Below are 26,111 nucleotides of genomic sequence, written 5' to 3' on the forward strand. Positions count from 1 at the left end.
CCTGGTCCACTGGAAAATGCAGTGCAGTTTTGGACTACAGTGCTTAAAGGGGAAGGAAACCTCATCGGCGCTAACCCCCCTCCCCCCCGTGTATTGCCCACCCTCCCTCCTCCCCCCTGGCCTACCCCTCCCGCTGGGCAAATGCACGCGTGGAAGAAGATGTCGGCTGTGAACTCCCTGGACTGGACCTGCGCAGAAGGGTAAGTAACAAGTTAGGGGCATTTGCCCAGCGGGAGGGGTAGGCCAGGGGGAGGAGGGAGGGTGGGCAATACACGGGAGGGGGGGTGGGGGGTTAGCGCCGAGGAGGTTTCCTTCCCCTTTAAGAGGGATATAAATGAGCTGGAGAGAGTGCAGAGACGTGCAACTAAACTGGTTAGAGGGATGGAAGACTTAAATTGAATACTTTAAATTAAAATGAGGGTAGACGGTCAAGGTTGGGGTTGTGTTCTCTGGAAAAAAGGTGCTTGCGAGAGGACATGATTATACTGTACAAGTACATTAGAGGACATCATAGACAAATAGCAGGGGACCTTTTTACCCATAAAGAGGATCACCTACCAGAGGCCACCCCTTCAGACTAGAAGAAAAGAACTTTCATTTGAAGCAACGTAGGTGGTTCTTCACCGTGAGGACAGTAAGGTTGTTGAATCCACTGCCGGGTGATGTTGTGATGGCTGATTCTGTTCATGCTTTCAAGAGTGGCTTGGATGATTTCTTGGACAGACAAAATATCAAAGGCTATTGTCATACTAAACTTTATAATTTGTATAGATATGGGTATATAACTTATGTGAGGGTATGGAGTGGTGTGTATGGATGCTGAATTTCACTTGGAGGGGTTGAACTTAATCGCTTCAGGTAACAATGAATAGCATCATATGCAGCACTCCCTTGTGACTGCAATCATGTTAGGCTTTGGGGGAAAATGTGGCATTATGGGAAAAACATGCCAACTATGCTTGCAATTCGCATTTTGCTAATTGTATTTGCAGTCATAAATGAGCCCTATAATCTTTGTAAAAAATACAAAAAGGAACATGTTGTGGGAACACTCCATGGCTAAATAATAAAATACCATGGAAGTGCTACTGATCTGACCAAATTAACTACAGAGAGAGAGAGATTGATCAATGCACATTCCCTGGTCCCCTGTCGCATAAGTAATCTATGCAGATGCATGTATTTACGAAGAAAGAGTTTTTTTAGTTAAAAAAATGATGATCATAAAATTAATAAGCCACCATACCACGTCAAGGTAAAACCCATATGGCTATGCTGCAGGCCAGGCTTCCATGTAGTTGTAGCACCCCCACACCCGCCCTTTAAATGGTGGCTTTGGTAATAGGTGTTGGTCTGGGCAGTCTCTCTCTCTTAAAAGCCGCAAGTGGGGGAGGATTAATCTCATGGAACCAATGCTGTGGTCTAGGTTATCTCTCTCCTTTGAAAGCTAATGGCGGGGGAGGACTAAGCCCTATGATTGAAACCAATGCCCAGGTCGGGAGACCTTTATTTCAGGTAATGCTTTATGCCGGGAGGCTATAGCATTGAAATGTATTATGACCAGAGGTAAATAGTTAGGGACCGCCATATGGGTTTTACCTTGACATGGTATGGTGGCTTATCAATTTTATGATCATAATTTTGTAACTAAAAAACCTCTGTCTTTGTAAATAAATGCATTTTCAAAGATTACATATGTATCAGGGACCAGGGAATGTGCATTGATCAATCTCTCTTCTGTTTCTCTATGTCTGTAATCTTTGTAAAAAAAACCTGCACATTATGTTGGTAAAAACACTCATGCTTAATATATTGGCATACATTGATTCTAATACTGATGATAATGTGGTATTTAAGATAACACAATGCCATTTTTTCGGCCAGAAAGGTCATTGGGTGATAACAGATATGCAAATGAGCCCAAGTTAGCATAATTATTAATTTGAGAAACAAGGATGAGCACCCTGCTAATAAAAATGCTACAGATATTTGATTGAACTGCAGGTGCCATAAATCTGATTTGTTTTGTTTGCTAATTTTATTTATTTCATTTGCTATTTTATTTGCTGTATTTACATATACATTTACTATGCATGGACAGAATCATAAGGATAGCTGATTGTATGCTATGTATTATTCGTCAGATGGTACCTACAGAAAGCAGAAGGCTGGTTAAAGAATGCTGGCTGAAGCTTCTATCAATCTGGCTGGGGAGGTTGGTAATTAGTGGAAATTAGCAAACTGGTTCATTGAAGATTGAGTTTGGCGCAGACAGTGACAGTTTGTTGGTGATAACTTTATTTGCAAAATGAACAGCAATAATTGTATTAATTTCATCTGTTTTAGACACCATTGTAACAACAAACTGATAATGATTAAACTGTCTCTTCCCAGCCCCCCCCCCTCCAAGTGAAAGACAATTTTTTAATGGATAAGTCTAGGAAGTAGTATGATTGTATGACAAAGTTGAAAGCTCTGCATCCATTCTTAAATTGCCAGTACTGTACCAAGCTATGGAGAAATCCTGGTGCTCTGTAGTTTCCTCTGCATGTATAACTACATTTCAAGGGCAAATGCAATTTATTTGTAAGTGGAGCATTATATTTTTCCGTAAACTTGCCATCGAATGCAGGTTGTAGAAGATACTTATTTATCTTGAGTTTGTGTTTATTTATAGGGCTTGGAGTTTCCATATTGCTACCTATTCTTGTCTTTTTTCAAGCAATCATATTTAAATTATATATCTGTACAGGGATCCCTTTGCTTTAAACAGCTATATGTGTATTTTGTCTTTATAGAACCAAGAGGCTTGAATTTCCTTTAAAAATCGTGCACTGATTGGACGGCTCTGACACAGGGGTATCCAAATTACACAAAATAAACGAATCATTGAACTGAAAAAAAAAAAAATGTATGCAGGTGAAAGAAAAGGATAAGGAACCTGCTTCAATGATTATATGTCCATAAATGCTGGAGAACTGAGTGGTTAAAACAATGTCCCAAAAGGGACATTAACAGGTAAGCTTGGCTCTAAAAGTTGTACTAAATTCAAAATGCAATGCAAGGTGCAGCTCACAGATACAAGGAAGCAGCATTGTTTAAGGGGTTCTCTTTAGTTCATTTAGTGCTACTAAATGAGGCAGCTGATTTTGCAAATTTTTTATTCTTTTTATGCTTTAAGGTGACAGAAGCTGCGCTGAAAGAGGAACCCCCTGTTAGGCTTACATATATGAAATCATCATTAGTCAATGTAATCTTTCATAGATTGTTAAACACAAGTAAATGATCTCCCTGAATGGTAGTCAAGCAAAAACTGTTCCCCCCCAGCACCCTCAACAAGAGCAGCCATCAGTTAAAGCCGTTTTAACCTTAGTCCACCTTCCAGTCCCCTAATAGATACACACTGTACATACTGGGAGATTAGGCTCAGCGCTTACTGTCTCTTCATTAAAGGATAACTAATATGTACATTAGAAAGTCTTTTACATTCCTATAAACTGTATTCCTATTACATTCTTGGGGTGTTGGATACCATCAAGTGATCATCTACTGGGCTTTCTCCTTCGTGATTGGGCATATTGAGGTGTTCCCTTCAATTTTACATATCTGTCACCAAGTTCTATCTTCTCATCATTGCGTTTGAGACTATCCTTTTAATACCAATATATTTTTAGAAGACATTACTACATAAAACAACAAAAAAGTGATTAAAACATCAAGAATGGAACCAATAAAGATATTTAGCACCTACACCTCTGCACCGTGGCCCTGGGTGATGATAGCCTTCTAATAGCTAATTAATTTAGATCAAGGAGATGGATAAAAATGATAAACACACAAACTGATAATACCTTTATGTGGCTTTTTAAAAATCCAATCTTCCTAACCATATTGATTTCACTTTGAAGGAATAATGAGATTAATAAATATGGATTTTGATTAATGGCTTGGCTTGCTGTGTATGAAGAATTTGCAGGCTTTCTGCATCTGAGGTAAGTCATTTAGTCAGCCCCTTTCATGTAAATGCAGATTTTGTGTACAAGGAAAGAATATTCTGTACCCTCAAAACAGTACCATAATAACTAACCATGAACTGGCAGTTCATGGTTAGTTAAAAAAACTCATCTTAATTTTAACATAATTGATGTTACTGAAAGGAAATAAATGCTAAGTTGACCCTAAAAACTTGAAAGGAATAATAATTATCTCTGTCAGAGGCTTTTCATATGGTTCAAGGTTCCCAAATTGTACTAATATTATGTAAAACAACAAACGAACAGAAGTAGCCCACACTGTCATACTGTAATTCTGTTTGGTTAAATGCAAAAGAATCAAATGTAGTATCGCTTTCAGCACCTGACAGCGGAGAAATTGCTTTTGTGTTGTGAAGATGTGCATCCCAGCTGAACCGACATGCAATTTTCCAAACAGTTGAAATACACTACATGCCTCCGCTCGTAATTTAGATTTGTCATTTTAAAACTCTGGCTTTGGATTTTCATTCTACTGTAAAACATCTATTTCCTATTCTATATTAATGGAATCACAGCTTCAGAATTTTCTTTTTTGGGGGGAGGGGGAATTACATGCAGTGGACATTTTCTCTACAAAAGTAATCTATTTAATTTACAGACCTAATTGTATTGTTAGGAGAGAGTCACATTCTGCAACAGTATTTTGAGACAATGCATTTTGAAAGGATATACTTTTATGGGATCATTCTATTTTTATAAAAGCGCCTTTTAAAAATATATTTTTATTCACAAATAATAAGTGATTGGCATTCTTGGTATCATAAAATGACCTCTGGAATAAAGATATTTTCTTTGTAGGATCCTTGTATCAGTCATTGTACTTATTAATGTTATGGACTCTATGGGGTTTATTTATTAAAGTTTGAATGCAAAAAAACAGGGACATTTTTTTTTTCGAGATTTGTTATACCCCGAGGATGTAAAAAGTCTGAATCCAAAAATCCTCCATCTCAGACTTGCCAAGTTTGTATATATTTCAATGGGAGAGGTTCCTATCCTATTTGGACGTTTCTGTGGTCTGTGCTGGAATTAGCCTGACAATCCGACTAAAAATCTGGACTTTTCAGGTAAAAAGGCAGGAAAAAGGCAGAAAAAAAATCGAGCGATTCAGGAAAAAAAATCTGAAAAAAAATCGTACAATTCAGATTTTAGCATGAGTTTATTGAGTTTTTCCCTGATTGGATTAAATTGTGCTTTTTTAATAATAAATAAGGTAAAATCGTGGATTCTAGTTTGCTTGGACTTTTTTATATAAAATTTTTTATTTTGATAAATAACAGTGGCACTGTAAAAGCGAGAGGAGCTGTTTAGGAGTCTGAGTAAAATTATTTTAAAAAGAAGTCATTGTGGTTTCTCCTTTTGCGCTAGGTGTTTATCGCGCATACGTTTTCTCATTGTAACCTTTCATTTAGTTCAGCTTTTTAATTACACATCACATTATATATAACTTTCAGTGCTCTTAGTACCTTTTGCATGCATTCACCAGTGCAATGCTTTGGGTTTGTCTGGGAATGCTACTTTGTATAATCTCATAAACCATAGCAATCACCTTTGGTTTTGATTTGATATGTAAAGTGTATATGCCAGGGCTCATGTGTATTATACTCTAGATCGGCATTTGCTTTTGGCCTATTTATATGCAGTCAAGCTAAGGCTCAAATGTACGTCAGTCCAAGAGGAATCATTTGTACATGCAGTAAGGCAAATCCTTCAAAGAAAGGAAACAATCCCAAACAAATGGTATCTGGGTTCAGCTCACAAGAGCATATGCAATTATTTCCCTAGAAGTCTGCACAAGAATAAATGAAAGCTTTTTTTTTTCATGTAATAGGGCAGCATCTATTTTCATTTTTTTCTTCTTTTATCATTGCCTTGCTTTCCTTTGGTAAACAATTTCATTTGCTAGAATTCTGTTTATTCTGATATTCTTTTTATTCCCCTTTGATTTTAAAGCATTCTCCCTCTCAGGTTTAACCTGGCAGGCCAACAAACATAACCACCCAGATTCATGAGCACGCTGACACAAAATCAATACAGATACTATTGTGGCACTGTATGATATGGTGTTAGTTTTAAAAAGATGTGTAATTGTAAAAGAACAAAAGTCTGTGCTGGACTGTGAGTATAACTTGTACGAATATATGTAATTTAGATGGTTGCCTAATCACCAAACTATTTCCAATGAACAGAAAGACTATTTTTTTCAATAAAAGCATTGCATAAAAGTAATTATTATTCAGATTACATATGTGGGTATATTGTATTATTATATGTATATAACCAGTTGAAAAATTGGCTCACACTTAAACCTTTTCAGACATTTTCATTTGCATTGGTAGTTCACAGTATTAATAAGTCCAAACCAAAATGTTAACAAAATGTTTATAATATTACACAGGTTTATTTACTTGCTGTTTTGTTTTCCTTACTGGGCCATCATGGTTACAGTCTGGTGGAACTGAAATGTTATGCAAACAAGTCTGTCCCATGTAACCTGCACTCAGACTTCATGAATTCCTTTCCATAATCACCGACATGATTGGGTGGAACACAGGATATTTACAGAAGTTTTTTTTTAATAAGATATATCCTTTATTTAAACATTTTGGTCTGGTTTTATCATGGTTTCAAGGTATAGGCGTGTGTATCTATCCATCTATCTATCTATCTATCTATCTATCTATCTATCTATCTATCATCTATCTATCTATCTATCTATCATCTATCTATCTATCTATGTAATATTAGGTGGCATATTAGCAATACCAGTGCTCCACTTGGATTTATAGCAGAACACCATGCATATAGTTGATCTACATTAAGAACAGTCATACTTTTACCAATAAGATCAACTAATATTAAACATTTACAATATTAAGGGAAGATAAAGTCGCCCAAATAGAAAAAAAAAATTGAAAACAATTACATTATTACATTTATATAGTATATTACAGTTATAAGGTCTTCTTTTAAGCTGATGTTTTGGCGAAACAAAACGGGTCAAATTCGCCTATCTCTACTCACTGGCTATGTGCCTTCTTTCTTCTATCTTGGAGAAAAGGGAATGTCCAGGGTTACAAGATGAATGCCATTCTGAGGACTCCATTTAGATACAAGCAGAAGTGATTGGGCAAGGTATGGGGAGACACATAAGAAAAGAGGTATGTGGCTTCAACATAATAAAGCCACATAATAATGAAAAAAATATATTTATATTTTAATATTTTAGGGGTAGATTTACCAAATCAACAATATCACTAAGATTAAGATAAATACTATAGTGAAGTTTCTACGTATGTTTAGTAAAAGTGGTAGCAAACTGGAATGTAAGGAAAAAAAAGACACACATATTACATTGCAGGTGGCTTTCTGTTCAGTAATAGAGATTGTGTCTCACAGTCAAATGTATTGAATATGACCTTTAAAAAGGGACTCTGAATCATTTTACCTTTTGAGAATTGAATTTCCTTTTTGAAACTGAGCCAGCTTAAACATGCCTAATAATTATGTATCTGTCACTCTGTTATTACTGGGGAAAAATAACATTCTGCAACTATTTCTTAACTACTGTATATACTTATGACAGCATCTGGAATGACATAAGTAGCATATATTATATTCAGAAAAATATTTCATTTATTTAAATAACCTAAATATGTAGATACTGCACAATTTTAAATGCATGCACTCATGTTGGCATCCAGACACTAATAAGGAAAGAAAATAAATATACACAAAAATATTTCATTATAAATGAATGTAGAAGTGGAGTTTACCTCTTAGAATGCAAAAGCATTTGTGGTTGTGAAGCCTTATGGAGCTCCTGTGTGTGTGTGAATAGGCAGGTTATTTGTGTTCGTTACTGTACTTTTAAAATTTTGCACTAGGATCATAGAAATTAATATTGTTACTTTATTTTCCATCACCTTGTAATTTTCAAATAAAACAAACTAAAATGATAATCTATTTCAACGTATGGATTGATTCACCAGACATTAGTGTTAACCTACAAACCAACATGCAAATCCTAAGTGTATAGGAACCATGGATTTCAACAAATCCAAAAACAAATTCTGGGAATGACATTGCTGGTTTTCAGAATATTTAGAATAAAGGGTTCCTAGATAAGAGATCCCATATTTGTTTGAAAAATATTAATCTTGTTGTACTAAAAGTTACAGAATGTTATGGACACTGAGCCAAAATTCTTGTAATCAAAAATTTAGGAGCTACGGTACCTCAAACAAATACAAATCTGACAGTTTGAAATGTGTAAATCCATTCCCTTGATGATTGTTCAAATCTGACAATGTGAATTGTTTAAATTTTTTTCCCAGCTGAATCTTCTTTACCGGAAGATCTTCAAGTGTTATTAAAGTCAGAAGGATTGTCTAAAATCTGATTGTTGGACTTGTGAAGTTTTGTTAGTCTCTTATCTTTGACTTTAAAAACATGTCAAACTATACAAGATCTGGGAATAAAATCCACTATGAAATATTTCCACAACATAAGAGCTGAGGTTTACAGTACCTGGAAGAACAAATATATATATTTTATAAAGTAAAACTCTGCACCGAAAATTCTCTTTTAAGGTGAAACGAGGCTTTGTCAAAGTGACCCCTTTTTCCGAGTTCTGTAAACAAAGCTTTATCAAAAAGCTTTTAGCAAATGTTCAGAAAGGTCTTTTCTTTGTCAGAATGGATTCAAGAACAATATATGTTATGTTTTAGAGGCACTTTAATGGGGAGTGTAGTATAACATGGCTTAGTTTAAGAAAAAAACTTTTTTTTACAACTAAGCAATAATGTATTATTATATTAGTTTTGCAGCACTGGTAAAATGATGCAATTTTCAGAATGATGGGTCTTGAATGGGTTTCTCATTAAAAAAGTCACCTACAAAATCTTTTCAAGTTCAGTTTTTGAATGTATTGTGTTAGATCACAGTGTTCTTATTTTTTATGAAAATAACCTTTTAAAATGCTATACATTTAGTTATGTTCTCTTTTATCATCTGTTACAAATGTTGTGCCACAGTTTTTTTTTAAGATAGATGTTCCTTATGTTGGACTGCTCCACATTCTCAACTATCTTCTCTATTCCTATAAAGCACTTTTGTAAGGTGCCCAGTGAATGGAGGATACGGTAACCTCCCAGTAAACTGTATAGAAAAGACCACACTAGCACACAAGACTTGTGTCTGCAGGGCAAGCCCTTGCAAAAGTTTTACTGCGGTGGTGCAATGTTTCAGGGCTCCGCCCCTTTGTCAAAGGGGCGGTGCCCCAAAACATTGCACCACCGCAGTAAAACTTTTGCAAGGGGTTGCCCTGCAGACACAAGTCTCGTGTGCTAGTGTGGTCTTTTCTATACATCATCCATTTGCTACCTACTGCCAGGACATCATAATGTCATGGTCATGATGCTGGACACTTTACAGTGCGTTATCAACACGTGTCATGATGTCATCACAGCTGGACCTTTATGAGACTGTATTATTGTCTAACTGATTAGGTGTTACTTTGAAAAGTTCCTGTGTGCACTGTTTTGTTATTTGTTTGTATTCAGTTTACTAACCGTGACCTGTAAACATATTATTATAATAAGTTAGGTAGAAAAAACGCATGTCCATCATGTTCAACCTTTTAAGTCTATATATATCCTACCTAACTGCTAGTTGATCCAGAGGAAGGCAAGAACCCATTTGAAGCCTCTCAAATTTGCCTCAGAGGGGGGGGGGAATTCCTTCCTGACTCCAAGATGGCAATCAGACCAGTCCTTCGGTCAACTTGTACTATGAGCTATCTTCCATAAACCTGTATTTCATCCCTTGCTAAAAATCCATCCAACCCCTTAAAGCTATCTAATGTATCGGCCAGTACGACTGATTCAGGTAGAAAATTCCACATCTTCACAGTTCTCACTGTAAAAAAAACCCTTCCAAATATTTAGGCAGAACCTCGTTTCTTCTAATTGGAATGGGTAACCTTGAATCAGCAGGAGAGACCTACTGGTAAATAGCATTAGAGTGATTATTATATCATCCCCTTATACATTAATACATAGTTATCATATCACCCCTTAAGCACATCTTCTCCAGCGTGAACAACTCCAACTTGAAAAGTCTTTCCTCATAGCGGAGATTTTTCATACGTTTTACTAACGTATTTGCCCTTCTCTGAAGAATTTAGTAATGTCCTGTTTGAGTGCTGGAGACCAAAACTGTATGGCATATTCTAGATGGAGCCTTACAAGTGGTCTGTACAGTGGAATAATTTCCCCTAAACCTTTGGATAATTCACTATCTTTACCAGACTTTTGCCTGATATATCTGCTTCCCAATACCAGCTTCCTTCTCAGTCCCTACTTTAAGTTAGGGATAGCATTTTGGTCCTAACTGTTCACTTTATACATCAAAAACACAATAACAATAAGCCGTCATGTAAAAAAATAATTGGATACATTGGGAGGATGCAATGACTATAACAAAAGGATACTACTAATCTAAGAATATGTACAATTGCCGCACCTTTCTACCAATATTGGCAAATACGCAATTTACTTTATCATTGTCATGAGAATGATATTTACCTAAAAACAATTCAAGGCAATAAAATTGTAATTTAAGGAACATGCATTAGTATTGTATAATAGTGGCAAATCAGAAAAGAAAAGCACATTCCAGGGCTATAACTACAAGTATGAAATGAAGGTCTGTTAATAATGTCAGTGATGTATATAATAATAATGCACAGATTATCAAGTTTCAATCACAGCTTTAACTCCCCATTTATTGATATGTACTTTTCACTCACATAAGTGCAATTTATGTTATCCTGCATCTGTTCTGCAGTGAAAAGTATACACAATTGTGAATGTACAGTATATGTTTACTATATAGACAGCATGTGGGTGGTTTATCTGTATTGTTGCTCTACCAACCAATTTAAGACTAAAACATTAATTTTTATGTGAACCTCTTTTGCAGAATTACAGAAAGAACCATAATAAGAGCGGCAAATACTTTTACCAACTTGCTTAGATAGTGGTTAAGGTTATTTTTTTAACTGTCAGTGTCAAAAGCAGTCTTGCTTCAGTAAGTAATTTCACAATGGCCTAGCAATTATTGCTCATAGAAACATCAGCTCAAATGAATTCCCTGACTCATTCTCCAATAAAATGTTTAGTGATCCATACACAGAATCTGTGTCATTTAAGCCTATTGCAGCTTTAAACATTCTTCTTTGAAGTTTAACTATTATGGTCGAGTTTAAAGTCATACAAATAAAAGTGGCTTCTTGAACAGTAAAACTCATTTTAGTGACCAATATTATTGACCTTTTTTTGTTTTTTAATAAAAGGGTATTATGATAAAATTTTCATTTACACCTCAGGTTTCAGACATAACATTCCTAAGAATGTTTTAGAATGCTTAATACAATAAAGTAAAACAGAAATGGGGATGAGAGCATTTGCAGAGAAAACAAAGTTTACTCTTCCAAAAGCTATATGGTAAAGTAATTAAATACTAGAATATGCATAGCAAGATGAACAAAGCTTGAGAAATGCTTTTAAAGAACAAGAGCCACAAATATGATATCTCATTCATGTATATGAATAAGTTTTAATAACGTGTTAAATTGCATGGGGCTGACATAAATGCACTTGTAGAGGACTGGTGAATTAGTCTCCGAGGCAGTCCCCTAGTGTTTTAGACTCCTAAACTGGATCCTAAAATACAGTTAGGAGAGGTATATTTCTTTATCCTGTATAAAGCGATACCCCTGTAGTTCCACCAGTGTCAAGCAGATGGCACTGTGCAAAAGTATATAGTCCTGAGCAGCCATGTGTTCAGGGTCCATTTTGTTCGGCCCTTACCCGAGCAGGCAGGAAGGTTAAAGTGGAACCTAGACAGATCAGGTCTAGTAAGAGGTAACTCTAGGAGTGACAAGACAGTCAAGCTATTTAGCAGAGCAACCTGAAGCTCCTCCGAGGAGTGTGATTAAGATCTAGGGTACAAATTGCTTAGAGTAGGAGCTAATGTACAGACTTAGAGATGTAGTGATCGCCCTGGTTTCCGCTTAGGGATAGGCTGAAAGCTGGGTGTACCTTCATTGCTGCTGTGTATGTTCTTTCCCTGTGGGGACTGATACTGACCACTATTGCTTGTGAGTACATGCCTATCCACTGTTGCTCTATCTTTCTGCTTGATTTTATGTACACTTCTTGGTGGATTATTCTGTTTAATAAACACATTATCTGGTTAAGTTGCAAGAACACCAATTATTGTGCACTGCACCTATTTACAGTTGTTCTATACCCTGCCTCCACACCGTTGAGAGGGCTTATCCCCTGAGAATTAAGGTCTCCTCTGGAGCAAAGATAATAGTTAGAGAACTGTGCCACTCAATTTGCTATAGCATTACACACCATTAATGTAAATGTATCTGTCTGCATGGGTACTTTTCAGCCCAGAGATAAAGTACCCTTATTACATAGCAAGGGGGCCTTATACTGGCTAAATTTGGATTTTGAAAACAATAGCTCTTTTTCTTAGAAAACAAGGGCACCTCTCTTGTCAGACAAACGCTTAAAAGAAACTTCATTGCTTGATTAAGAAAGCAAGCATTCCAAAATGATCATTAAGAATTTGCAGCTCACTCATAATAATAGAAATAAAAATATTGTGTTACTAATAGATAGATGATAGATAGATAGACAATTTAACATAATATTATATGCAGTCACCTTTAACAAAGAGAATGATATTTTGTCTTGGAATAATTTCCAGTTGTATTTTACAGTAGCCTTAAGGGAAAGTAATATCAGATCACTTAATTCACTCAGATTCAAGGAGCCCTTCTTTGGGTCCCTGCAAAGACTCCTGTGGCATCTTTTATTCACATTGCCAAATCTCTCTACATTGAAATTCTGTCATAACTGTGCCAGGAAATACAATACCTACAAATCTGTGTAAGTTCCTATATAATAAGTATAATCATATAGTGTTTAAAATCTAAGGGGGGCCATTTATTAATACTAGGCAAATTTGCACCCAGGGTAGTAACTCCTAGCAACCAATCACTGATTAGCATTTTTCAGCCAGTTGCAAGTAGAATGAAACAGTGAAAGCAAAAATGCGTATAAGTGCACCTACACTTGTGTTGATACTGTTTGTTTCTAAATACAGGCATATAGAAATTGCCTTCTGCTTTTTTTAGCTGTTCAAGTAGAATGAGACAGAACCAATATTCTGTACCTATGGTACCTACCCCTGCAAGGGCCCAGGGTGATAGCAAGTGATATAGTAGTTAAGAGGCAGAAAGGCATTATATGAATATGGTATGAAAGTAATAATGTATTAAAACCATTAGAAAATGGTATCTAAATAGCAAATAAAATTGTATTTCCATTTTAAAATGTATTCAAATTTAGTTTAACCTAGCATATCAGTCTTGCTTACAATTTTACAAATAAATATACAAATATATACATACAAATAGAATCTATTCTACTCAGTATTCAAAAATGAAGTGGATCAAACACTATACTTTGTGTGGTTTATAGAAACTTGAGTTACTATTGATTTTTAGTAATAAATAATATACATTCTCCTTTGATTTATATAGTATGTAACTTACTTTTTCCCACAATGGTATTCTAAATTCCCAAGCGGTGCCTCATTATCAATCATTATCAGATACAAATGGCAGATTTGCTGTGCAGAATATATACATGTTAATGGAAGATACAGCCTTTCAGGATTAGGAAATAATGTTATTTATTATTTTAGCTAGTGAATTTTTGCTAAACAAATAGTTTTTTGCATATAGATTTTTTGAGACCAAAAGAACATTTCAAGAACGACTTCAAGTTCTTACTTGTATTCTCAATCATGGAATAGTTTCAATTAAAAAATAAACAGTTTGATAACATTGTGGATAAATGGTAGCTTTCTCAGTGCTGAAAATAACTGCAGAATCCAATAGGTAATAGCCCTGCAGTTTGAATACTTTAAATAAAAGCTCAATGCAATAATATATGTAATTTAAACAAACAGCAGGTGAGGAAGGGGTCACACGACAGGAGCTTATTGAGCAGAGCTCTGGAGCTGTAATGGCACCACTGCTTTCTATTTGTCAGCACTATTGGCTTTCTTAGGGCTTCAGGATGCACAAGTGGATTCAAAACAATCCTGGCTGGTAATTCAGTGCTCCGACTGGCTGACAGTACTATATCTACAGGGGCCTGGGCAAATTTTCATGAAGTGAGCAGCTGCTGTAGAATGGAACTTTGAAAGAATAAGCAAACATGGTTTTATACTTTGAATACATAAATACAACATGCATTCATTTTTCCTCCTTTTTTTATGAAAAATATACTTTTTTTGCTACAGCAGTATCTTACTACAGTTACTGGTCCATTTATGTGTTGTGACTTTTTTTAAACAGATTTTGTTGTGAGATATAATACATAAATAATGCAATTTTTCAGGATCAGGAAAAAAAAATAATTTTCTTTTACAATTACATTTTTGTTAAACAAATAATTTTGTGCAAATAGGCCAAAAGAAAATTACAAGAATTGCTTCTTACTTGTATTTTCAATCATGGAATAGTTTAAATAAAAAAATAAACCGTTTAAAAAACATTGTGGATAAGTGTTATGTTTATGTACACTTCATTTCAGGGGCTCAAAAGTAATTGGACATGGGTTTCAAAAGTAATTGGACAATTGACTCAAAGGCTATTTCATGGGCAGGTGTGGGCAATTCCTTTGTTATGTCTATCAATGAAACAGATAAAAGCCCTGAAGTTGATTTGAGGGGGGTGCTCTAATGTGGAAGATTTTGCTGTGAAAAGACAACAAGTGGTCAAAGAAGCTCTCCATGCAAGCTGCAAAAACAGAAAAAAACCCATCCGAGAAATTGCTACAATATTAGGAGTGGCAAAATATACAGTTTGGTACATCCTGAGAAAGAAAGAAAGCACTGGTGAACTCAGCAACGCAAAAAGACCTGGACATCCACGGAAGACAACAGTGGTGGATGAATAATTTCCTTTGTGAAGAGAAACCCCTTCACAACAGCCAAACAAGTGAACAACATTCTCCAGGCGGATCAATATCCAAGTCTACCATAAAGAGAAGACTGTATGAAGTAAATACAGAGGGTGCACGGCAAGGTGCAAGTCACTCATAAACATCAAGAATAGAAAGGCTAGATTTTGCTAAAAAAAAAAAACATATAAAAAAGTCGGCACAGTTCTGGAAAAACATTCTTTGGACAGATGAAATAAAGATCAACCTCTACCAGAATGATGGCAAAAAAAAGGGATGGAGAAGGTGTGGAACAGCTCATGATCCAAAGCATACCACATCATCTGTAAAACGGTGGAGGCAGTGTGATGGCTTGGGCATGCGTAGATGCCAGTGGCACTGGGACACTAGTGTTTATAGATAATGTGACACAGGACAGAAGCAGCCTAATGAATTCTGAGATGTTCAGTGACGCTGTCTGCTCAAATCCAGCTAAATGCAGTCAAATTGATTGGGAGGTGTTTCATAATACAGACGGACAATGACCTAAAACATACAGACAAAGCAACCCAGGAGTTTATTAAAGCAAATAAGTGGAATATTCTTGAATGGCCAAGTCAGTCACCTGATCTGAACCCAATTGAGCTGCATTTCACTTGTTGAAGACTAAACTTCGGACAGAAAGGCCCTCAAACAAACAGCAACTGAAAGCGGCTGCAGTTAAGGCCCGGCAGAGCATTAAAAAGGAGGAAACCCAAAATCTGGTGATGTCCATGAGTTCAAGACTTCAGGCTGTCATTGCCAGCAAAGGGTTTTCAACCAACTATTAGAAATTAACATTTTATTTTCAGTTATTTAATTTGTCCAATTACTTTTGAGCCAGTGAAATGAAGTGATTATGTTAAAAAAAGGCTTTAAGCTGGCCATAGACGCAAAGATCCGATCGTATGAATCGTGGATTCGTACGATTTTCGGACCATGTGTGGAGAGTCCCGACATTTTTCGTCCGTCGGAGATCGGTCGTTTGGTCGATCGGACAGGTTAGAAAATTTCTGTCGCCTGCCGATAATATCTCTGCGTGTATTGCCGATCGTACGATTTTCAGTGGGAGACTGTCACTAGTGTTGTCAGACATAAGTATCGTACGATTGCTGTCAGGGGCAGAACATTGGGTGATCTGTTCTTATTTGATCGGAATGGTAAAGACTTTGATCTGAATGGTTAGTGGAGGGTCGGGAGATGGGAAAGTCCGATCGTACGTTGATTCGTACGATCGGATCTTTGCGTCTATGGCCAGCTTTAGTTCCTCACAGTTTATGCAATCTTTCTATTCAATCCACTGAATTAAAGCTGAAAGTCTGCAGTTCAACTGCACCTGAGTTGTTTTATTTAAAATTCATTGTGGTAATGTACAAAACCAACATTAGAAAAAAAATGGTCTCTCCAAATATTTATGGACCTAACTGTACAACAGAGCTTATCGTTATTTGCTGTGTATCCTGTGCCTTTCTCCTTTTTCAGCTTTGAATGGATGTCCCCATGGCTACACAGCAGCTTGTTTATGTCTAAACTCTATAGTAGAGTCTCTGAAGCATACACACCAGTTTTACCACTGCAGTGCAACACTGCATTATAAGATACTGGAGTTTATAGCAAATCATAATACTATGAGTGTATGCCAGCATGGTTTTATGCGTAATAGATCTTGCCAGATCTTGGTTGTTTTCTCTGGAAAAAAGGCACTTGCGAGGGGACTTTACAAGTACATTAGAAGACATTATAGACAAATAGCAGGGACCTTTTTACCCATAAAGTGGATCACCGTACCAGAGGCCACCCCTTTAGACTAGAAGAAAAGAACTTTCATTTGAAGCAACGTAGGGGGTTCTTCACAGTCAGGACAGTGAGGTTGTGAAATGCACTGCCGGGTGATGTTGTGATGGCTGATTCAGTTAATGCCTTTAAGAATGGCTTGGATGATTTTTTGGACAGACAGAATATCAAAGGCTATTGTGATACTAAACTCTATAGTTAGTATAGGTATGGGTATATAGAATTTATGTGAAAGTAGGGAGGGGTGTGTGTGTGGATGTTGGGTTTTCATTTGGAGGGGTTGGACTTAATGAACTTTGACTTTTTTCAACCCGATTAATTATGTAACTATGTAACTATGTAATTATATTTTTATTACTTTAATTTTTTTGGTGTTACTGTACCTTTAAAATAACTGCATAATCTAATAGGAAACTGCCCTTTCATTTGTATAATTTAAATAAAAGCTCAGCACTGATACTTCAAATTGAATTTGATTGAATACGATGTTACTTCGATTCGAATGATCAAAGTAACATCTATTCACTCGCAGAAAAAAATGTTTTTAATTTTTTTTTAATACATTTTGGTTGGTCTTTTTCTCTTCGAATTTTGAAGTTATGGGAGTTCAAAAAAAAACTCCCATTACTTCGAAATTTGACCCTTAATAAATCTGCCCTTAAATGGTTATTTCACTGGCATTTTAACACCAAAAACAAATTCAACAGGTAGGAAAGTAAAACTATTTTACTATTTTGTTAAAAAGATATATTTCCACAGGAAATTATGAATTTTTTATGGGGTGAAAATGTCATATTCAGTATTTTTGTCAAAAAGTATGATACAATTCTATAAAATGACAGAGCATAAAGTAATACAAAAACTGGACATTCTATAGTTTGTACTAGTGCACAGTGTGTGTAAATGATCTTTTTAAAGAAAAAAACTATTTAAAAATGCATTATGCACAATTTATATTTACAATTTAATAGCTTCTTAATGCACTAAGAAATGCAATTCTTCTTCTTCCTCAAGTCATTTGTTTTCCATTTAGAATAAAAATTAATTATCCCCATAAGCCTCTTAACCCGTAGAAATGGTAAAGAATTGAAATTGTGGGTATGTAAATAGAAGAGGCAATGAGTGGAAAAAGTAAATTGGTAATTGCTAGACAAATTCATTACATATATAGTAATGTGCAGCAACATATTCTTGCATATTCTGTATCTGAGAATTTGAGCTAATGTAATCATGTTTGTAACACACATATATTTCAATTATACAGAAAGCTTTAATGTTTAAAAGTAATGCTCTTTAATTAAGGACTAAATCTAAAATGAGAGTTAATGAAAAAAACAGAAAGGCATGTGTTTAGTTTATAGAGTCTGTTTGGAAACATGACTGAAATAGATACTTGCCAATCTAATAGAGCAATCATGTCTAATAAAACATTTCCTTATAAACGACTCTAAATAAATATCTAAGAATGAATGAGATTAAAACAGCTGGTTTGAAAAGAATCACAATTGTATAATAAGGAAAATAACGCACATTAATAAGATGTACTAAACATCCCCTCCATATATATACAATTTTCTTTATGTGACATCTGTTTTAAATTCACATAAACATGACCCATACTTAAAGGAGAAGGAAAGCTCCAATCCCAGGCGGGTGCCAAATGTTAGGGCACCCCCCAAGGATTGTAATGACTTACCTGATACCCGGGCTGGTGCTCCTTTTAGTAGAAACTGCAGCTCCCCAGGTCACTTTCAAGAGAGTGATCCTCTTCCTTCCTTCTTCCTTCTTCAGAATCCACCGGCCGACGCTTGCTCAGTAGAACAACAAAGTCTGCTTTGTTGCTTAAAACCGACTCTAAACTCTACTGAGCAAAGCAAGAAGGAAGGAAGAGGATCACTTAATCACAAGTTCCCCAGCCTGGGTTAAGTTTTTACAATTATTGGGTGCCCTACAATTTAGCACCCCCCATCGATTGGAGCTTTCATTCTCCTTTAAGGTTTAAAAGGGTTAATGTTTAGTGGTTTCTGGATAGAAATTATCCTCAAACAAAAAGAATAATATATTTGTGCCAAAGGCTTTCTAGCAGAGCCTAATGGTTTGATGCACTTGTCTTAATACAAAATGCTTTCATAAGTTCAAGGTTGTGCCTCTCTTTTTTCCTATTTACAATATTCTGAGGACCCAGGTATTTATTCCACATGTTCTATGATGTCTCGATTAGTAAATAAGAATAATATTTGTGTTTTGTCATTCCAAATCCAGTAATGGATGTTTTTCTCTCACCAAATGCATTGTTGTCAATAGGGTTTTTTTTTTTCCACTTAAATAGGTGGGTTTTTTTTCTCACATATTTTTCTTGTGCCAAATGCACTGGAATGTTTTTCTGGCAAAATAAATGCATGGTGTTATCCTAGTGCAAATGCATACACATTTATTGCACTTGTGAAAACTTAAATTTCACCATGAATCTGCATCAGATGAAAATATTTCCTCATCTGTAGTTTACATGTTTCAGAACTCTCTGGAGAATAGATCCCATGTTTGTTTTTCTATAACCTCCAAATACAATTTGCAGTCAACTAAACAACGATTTGAATATGTACAAGTAGTAATGGACGAATCTGGGCTTCAAGCCCATTGAAGTCAATGGGTGTCAAAATGATTTTGAAGCGCAATAATTTTTATACAGACTTTTTTGTCGATATGAATGGACGTCCGAATAATTCTGACGAGCGACAATTTTTATGCCTGCACCAATTTTGACGCACATTTTTTTTTTTGTTGTGGCGGATTTTTGACAAAGATTCGCAAAAACACTTACAGCCTGTCAAAACACAAAAATTCACTGCAAATACATGCCTGGCGAATTTATTCGCCCATCACTATATACATGGTTTGCTTTTTTTTACCCTATGCTATTGACATTTTAATTTGTGTGTGTGTTTATATTCTATTTTAAAAGCGGTACAGACACTAATGACTTTATTGGCAAATGTAGCTTTTAGTTATAACTATTATCATACAGCAAGTCTAGAGAGTTCCAAAGAGTCTTTAGTTAAGTACCAACTGCAAGTTAACAAAAACCACAATATTATTGCTGTGAGTCTAGATGTGCTAGTCTATCTGTAAACATAAGAGCAAGAGGGATTAAAGCATTTCTAATACAGCAGTCGTTTCCAATAAAACATTTCCACTTGAATTGTTCTAAATAAAGACACCAAAATGGACAGAGAACAAAACGCAACTGTTTAGCAAAGAATCAAGTAATGTGTGACTGAACTGCACATTAAGGCAAACGTGGTTCTGTAACATGCAAGCTGGTGTTTGGAAGACAAGCCCCTCTAAGCGCACAGTTGGGCCTTGAATCAAATGGAATTTGAAATCCTATTATAGTAAGGGATGCAGGGAAATCAATGAATATTAAGCAATCCTACATCTTTGTATTTCCTAACACATTGCACTCATTTTAGTCTGTACAAAAACTAAAAACAGCAGTGCTCTACAAAATCTGTTAAATGGATAAAGTTTTATATAACATAAAAGATATTTAATAACGCAAAACTAAATTTTAAATTTAAATTTTAAACTATCTTTGTCATGGGTAGAACCAATGGAAATTCACAAACTAGATTTGCTCTTTAACCTACATAGAGATGTATCAGATTGTTGTATCTAGTGGAGCCCAGATCTAAACTCATCCAGTCATTTGCCCTGTGGAATTAGATCATCCTGGGCCCCTATGCAGACTCCCCCCTAAAATCTTAGTTTGGAAAGTCTTTTTTTTTAATCAGATAATGTCAGTCTGTATAGGTATCTTTGTAATCCCAAGAGTTAACGCTTAACCTGCCTGTAGCAACATGCTTTTCCAATAGCTTAACCATAAGCTCAGAAACTTTATTGTTTGCAGACTGTTACTTTGCTGTAACTTGAAGGAAGTAAATTGCAATATTTTTCCTTATGGAACTAATCTGCACAATAATATGAGTCAAATTTTTCAACAACAAGCTTATTATTAATAAAAGTTCCTGTTGAAAATTATCTGCATGATAGGGCCTTTTTATAATAGAAAGATACTTTTCATATCCTGCTAATATTTGTTTAGAATTGCAATAAATGTATATAAAAACATTTAGCATCCTATTTTCCACATTGCATCGGCACTTCATTTTTCTGTGTAGGCAAGTTTTCTTCCAAAATTGTTTTAAATTAGCTTTGAGAAAGCAGTTTTCACAAACACATGCTGACCACGGGGTGATCTACAAATTCCATATCTTAGTAAACAATAATGCAGTAATTTAATAAGTGTTTAAATCTGTTGTTTAACATCCCACTTCTCACAGAAGTAATTTACTTGAAAGGACATGTAAAATGATTAGAACTGCGACAAAAAAAAATAATATATCTTTATTACAAAAGTGTCATATTTTGAGGTAGACATAACGAAGGTGTTCTGGGCAGCCTTGCAATTGTACGAAAATTCCAATAAACTATTTTGATAAATTAGATTTCCTCGTGTACCCGAGAAACTTTTTTGATGGAGACAATATATAGAATCTTCATAGTCAAAGTGTAAACCTAAGTAGGTCTTATTTTGAAAATGTGTTCTATTTTTTAATTTTTAAACCTAGAAAAAGCAAAATGGGCACAACTGCAATGATGAAAACATAATTTTGCCTCTTTATATGTCACTGGTAAGGCCTTGCCTGGAGTATGCAGTGCAGTTTTGGTCTCCAGTCCTTAAGAGAGATATAAATGAGCTGGAGTGCTAGCAGGAGATCTACTGTATGTTTCCATAAAACGGATCATCGGACCAAAGGACACCCATTTAGACTAGAGGAAAAAAACTTTTATTTGCAGCAACATAGGTGGTTCTTCACAGTGAGGACAGTGAGGTTGTAGAATGCACTGTAGAATTATGTTGTGATGGTTGGTATACACGAGGAAGACAACTCACATAATAAATATAACAGAATCATATCAGGACTAGTGATGGGCCAATTTATTTGTCAGGTGGGAATTCGCGGTGAATTCCTGCATTCCACCCCCCGTGAATAAATTCACAAATTTGCCAAGACAATTTAGATGCCGGCAGCGACTAACGGATGCCAGTTGACTTTAAAGGGCGCCAACTTTGTTTCCCAAATTTTTTGCCAATTTTTTTCAGACAAATTCACCCATCACTAGTCAGGACAAAAAGTTTAAGTGCTATGTGGTAAGAGACACAGTGGGAAGGAGGTCCCTAACCTGTAGAGCTTACAGTCTAAGTTGTATGTGTAGGAATGTGCATTAGGTTTACTTTGGAGGGGTTGAATTTGATAGACTTTGTTCTTTTTTCAACCCAACTTAACTATGTAACTATACAGATAGCATTATTCCACCCCAAGAAAAGCATATGAATATAAATATAAAAATGATAAGCGCATATCATTAAATGGAAAAACGCATTCAAATGCATAAACTTTTTCAATCTTCTTTGTCCTTTCTCATGATTACATAAAAAAAACTGAGCAAAAAGAACCATAAAAATGAGCATATTATAACCAACAATATAAAAGCTGCATTAAGCTAGGGATACAAAGAACAGTTACATTTTTAATTACAAGAGAAGTCTCATGGGGTTTTGTTCTGTATTTGTTGCAGAAAACTTACCGCTACAGGTGTATATTTAATTAAAATTTTGCCCAAGTGCAGTATCCCATACAAATCAAAGAACAAGAAGTTTGTTTTTAAACTCATTAGTTGCTACAGGATATGAATCAACTAGCAAAAGTTGCACCTTTTCTTACTTAACCCCATTGGCATTTTAAACTAATGGCATTGTCTGCTATTACTAATATTACTAAAAATATGTATTTATATCGTACTTTTATTCCAATGGGAATATAAAATTGATGTAGTATTTTGGAGAACTTAAACGCATCCTGTGTTGCAGATCTGAAAGTTCAAATGACACATTTGGTATCCCAGAACCCGGCAAACAGGAGGGGAGTCGGGGGCATTCCTGCCACCTCCCAGGTATTCTTATATCAATAATGTTTGCAGGGAGCAACTCCCTTAAATAGACTGTCCTCTGGTTCACAGACCGTTCATACGCCAATGTTATATTTTACATAGAGCCTTTGTATTAAAGGGGATGACTTGTATGGGTTGATATAGAGCAGTTGCAGCACTTTCTTTTGTATTTAAGTGTATTTTTTTCTGGAAAGCCGATTCATGAACAGTTTATTTCTATAGCTGAGATTTGTGCAGGCAGTTCTATTCAGTGAGGAGCAACAGCAATTCTTTCATAGATTAATTTGAACATTGAACTTACTTGAGAATTCTAAAGTTGGGTAAGAAACATCCATTTAATAGAAGCCAGTGGAAATATTAATCTTGAAAAAAAGTGTGTGTGTCTTCACACTTGAATAATTATGCAGTATATGATAAAGGGGAGAAATGAATGCTCTAGTAAGAAAAATCCATGGAACTCTCAGAAGTGAGATGAACTGTGGAAAATGAACAAATATTTTCATAAATTGGCATTGTAGAGTTGTATATAAAATATATCAGATGTTTAAATTGGTTTAAGGATGATGAAGAATATTGAAAGCAAAGATCTGGTTGGTTACAATAGGTACTGTAACTGCACTGGTGCAATTTAGCTCCTACTGTATGTGATTGTTCAGCCTCTAGTATCAGTATATCCAGTACAGGTTCTGCAAAAAACAGGACACCTTTCTTAATATGCATATGGCTAACAGGATGTACATTGTTCAGGTAAGAGAGGTAACATATACTGTATATATATATATCAATAAATGTGGTAGTCATTGTTATACAGCAAAAAATCTGCAAATTTAGTTACTTTATTCTATTTTTTTTAAATTTTCTTTTTGGAAACCATATTAACAAAAGTCAGTTTTTTTCCGGTCCATCTCCGACCTGCCAAATTCATATAAAGTCAATGGTTGATGTCCCATTTACAAATGGTTGTTGTCTTGATCTCCACTGGGTTTCATACAATATTCCAAAGATTTTGTGATTTTCAAGCGATAAAAAAACAAAGTTGCAGTTTTCAGCAACAAATCTGAAAAATTTGTACTATTCAGTTTTTTAAGGATTTTATGGATTCTTTTTGTAGAAGAACATTTTATTTTTCTAGAAATTGTATTAATAAATGGGGGGTGAAGTCTGCGCGGATTTGGTCAGAATAGTTTTAAAAAAATGAGAAAATTTTGGATTTTTATAAATAACCCCCTTTGAGTTTATTCGTATAGTTTTATTTTAGTTATTCATTTTATTTTATTCCTATCAGCTTGTGAATTAAATAACAGTTGTTTATTTTCTTTTTTTATTTGCATGTAACAGAAAAGAAAAACAGAAATGGAAAAAGTGAGACAAAATTAAAGGTTGAGCGTTCAAAAAAAAAAATAATTGGCATGCATTTTGTGTTGAGATGCCAAACACAAACACATTTGTACTCCTGTCAACTAAACTTTCTCTTGAGAACAGTTCTAATCTTGTTGGCCTAGCCAGAACTGGTTCGAAAATTCCTGCCAGCATTAACACCTGGTTCATCTACTCTATGAATAAAACTGTGTGAAATAAACCACACTGTAGTTAACTCATTTAAACATTTTAAGTTAAATGAAAGAGGCCTGCCATTTTTAAATCTAACTACAGTAAACTACAGATATTTTTTAATTTTACTTAATAATCTTGTTTTTTAGAACAGTAAAAAAAATTCTATAAAGCTTCAACATGTAACATAAATAAAAGTGAAGATGAAAGCTAGAACTAAACTAAAACCTAACAATGGAAATGTTTATTTACAGGGACATGGGAACATTTCTATTTTTGACATTAGCAGTTTGTGACAGTGTTTGATAAAGCAACATTACACTGGGATGGTGATCTTAGGTTATAGGCGATATCTACTCCTATATAATTGTTCCTCAGGTGAGTGAGGCTTCTCAAGTAACTTGAGGCAAAGGTAGTGCTTAGTCATAGTCAAAGCAGTGCTTAGTCAAACACAAAAACATTTCTGGGTTAAATGATAAATGTTCAGATCAGCAATTTAATGTATTTAATATGTAATAAATATATTTCATGTATTTATAAACATATATATGTAAACGTAGATAGACAGATCAGCTCAAATTCCCAACTACATGTATATTGCTATTTCTTTATACATTAATGGTTTCTTTATGTACTTATACAGGTATGGGACTCGTTATCCAGAAACCTGTTGTCCAGAAAACTCTGAATTACGGAAAGGTCCTCTCCCATAGATTCCATTTGTCCAGATAATCCATATTTTAAAAACGATTTCCCTTTTCTCTGTATTAATAAACAGTACCTTGAGCTTTATCTAAACTAAGATATAATTAATCCTTATTGGAAGAAGCACCATCCTGTCGGGTTTATTTAAAGTTTACATGATTTTCTAGTAGACTTAAGTTATGGCGATCCAAATAATGGGAATATCCTTTATCTGTTATATGGAATGCTCCAGGTCCCATTATGGATAACAGGTCCCATACCTGCAGTAGCCTGATCATATGTTCATTCTGAAATAACTTCATCTACATACAACTGGTTCTTAATCTATTTATAACCTTAACAAGGTTTTAACAAGAAGCAATAAAGGAACAGCCAATCAGAAAGTCCTAAACATTTCCCAATATTGCACTGCACCGTATGCTCCAAGGAATCCTAACCGTGATCCAAAGTTCACTTATAGCATATTTGAAAGTAGGGTACATATAAAGCTTGCTGTGGTTTTTTTTTAGTGTGAAAGATAACCAATAAGGTCTTCACACTACAAGTGATGTTGGCATCTGCTGTTCTCTGAATACTGTATTTAATGAATCTCGGACATGTATTTGAATTCTTCAGCCTTTTTTCTACTGTTCTGTATATTTACAACAAATGAAATAAATGTTTTGGCAAAATAGGTCCAACCAGGTAACTGCCATCAGAACTGGTAACAAAGCATTTATTGTAAAGTAAATGTAATATAATATTGGTTCGCATTTTGCAGAAATTAAATATATGGATTCAATAAATTTGTAAACAAATGTAAATTGAGGAGAGACAGCCTCTCTTGTTGGTTGATTTAAAGATACCTTTTTTTCCGCTGGTACTTTTTATATTTGGATCTTTTGATAAATTCAAAGAAAGTTTTGGTTTTAGAATTTTAGAGTTTTGCTGTGGTTTCAAAACC

At 35.1% G+C, this 26,111-nt stretch overlaps 1 protein-coding gene across 3 annotated transcripts in view; it reads right to left on the bottom strand.

Annotated features, from left to right (window-relative positions):
- LOC108715732 (BMP/retinoic acid-inducible neural-specific protein 3) overlaps window positions 1–26,111 on the bottom strand; it is a 562,767-nt gene that overhangs the window by 282,443 nt on the left and 254,213 nt on the right. The window lies entirely within an intron of this gene.

Source organism: Xenopus laevis, chromosome 4S (genome assembly GCF_017654675.1).
Source record: "Xenopus laevis strain J_2021 chromosome 4S, Xenopus_laevis_v10.1, whole genome shotgun sequence".
Taxonomy (NCBI): domain Eukaryota; kingdom Metazoa; phylum Chordata; class Amphibia; order Anura; family Pipidae; genus Xenopus; species Xenopus laevis.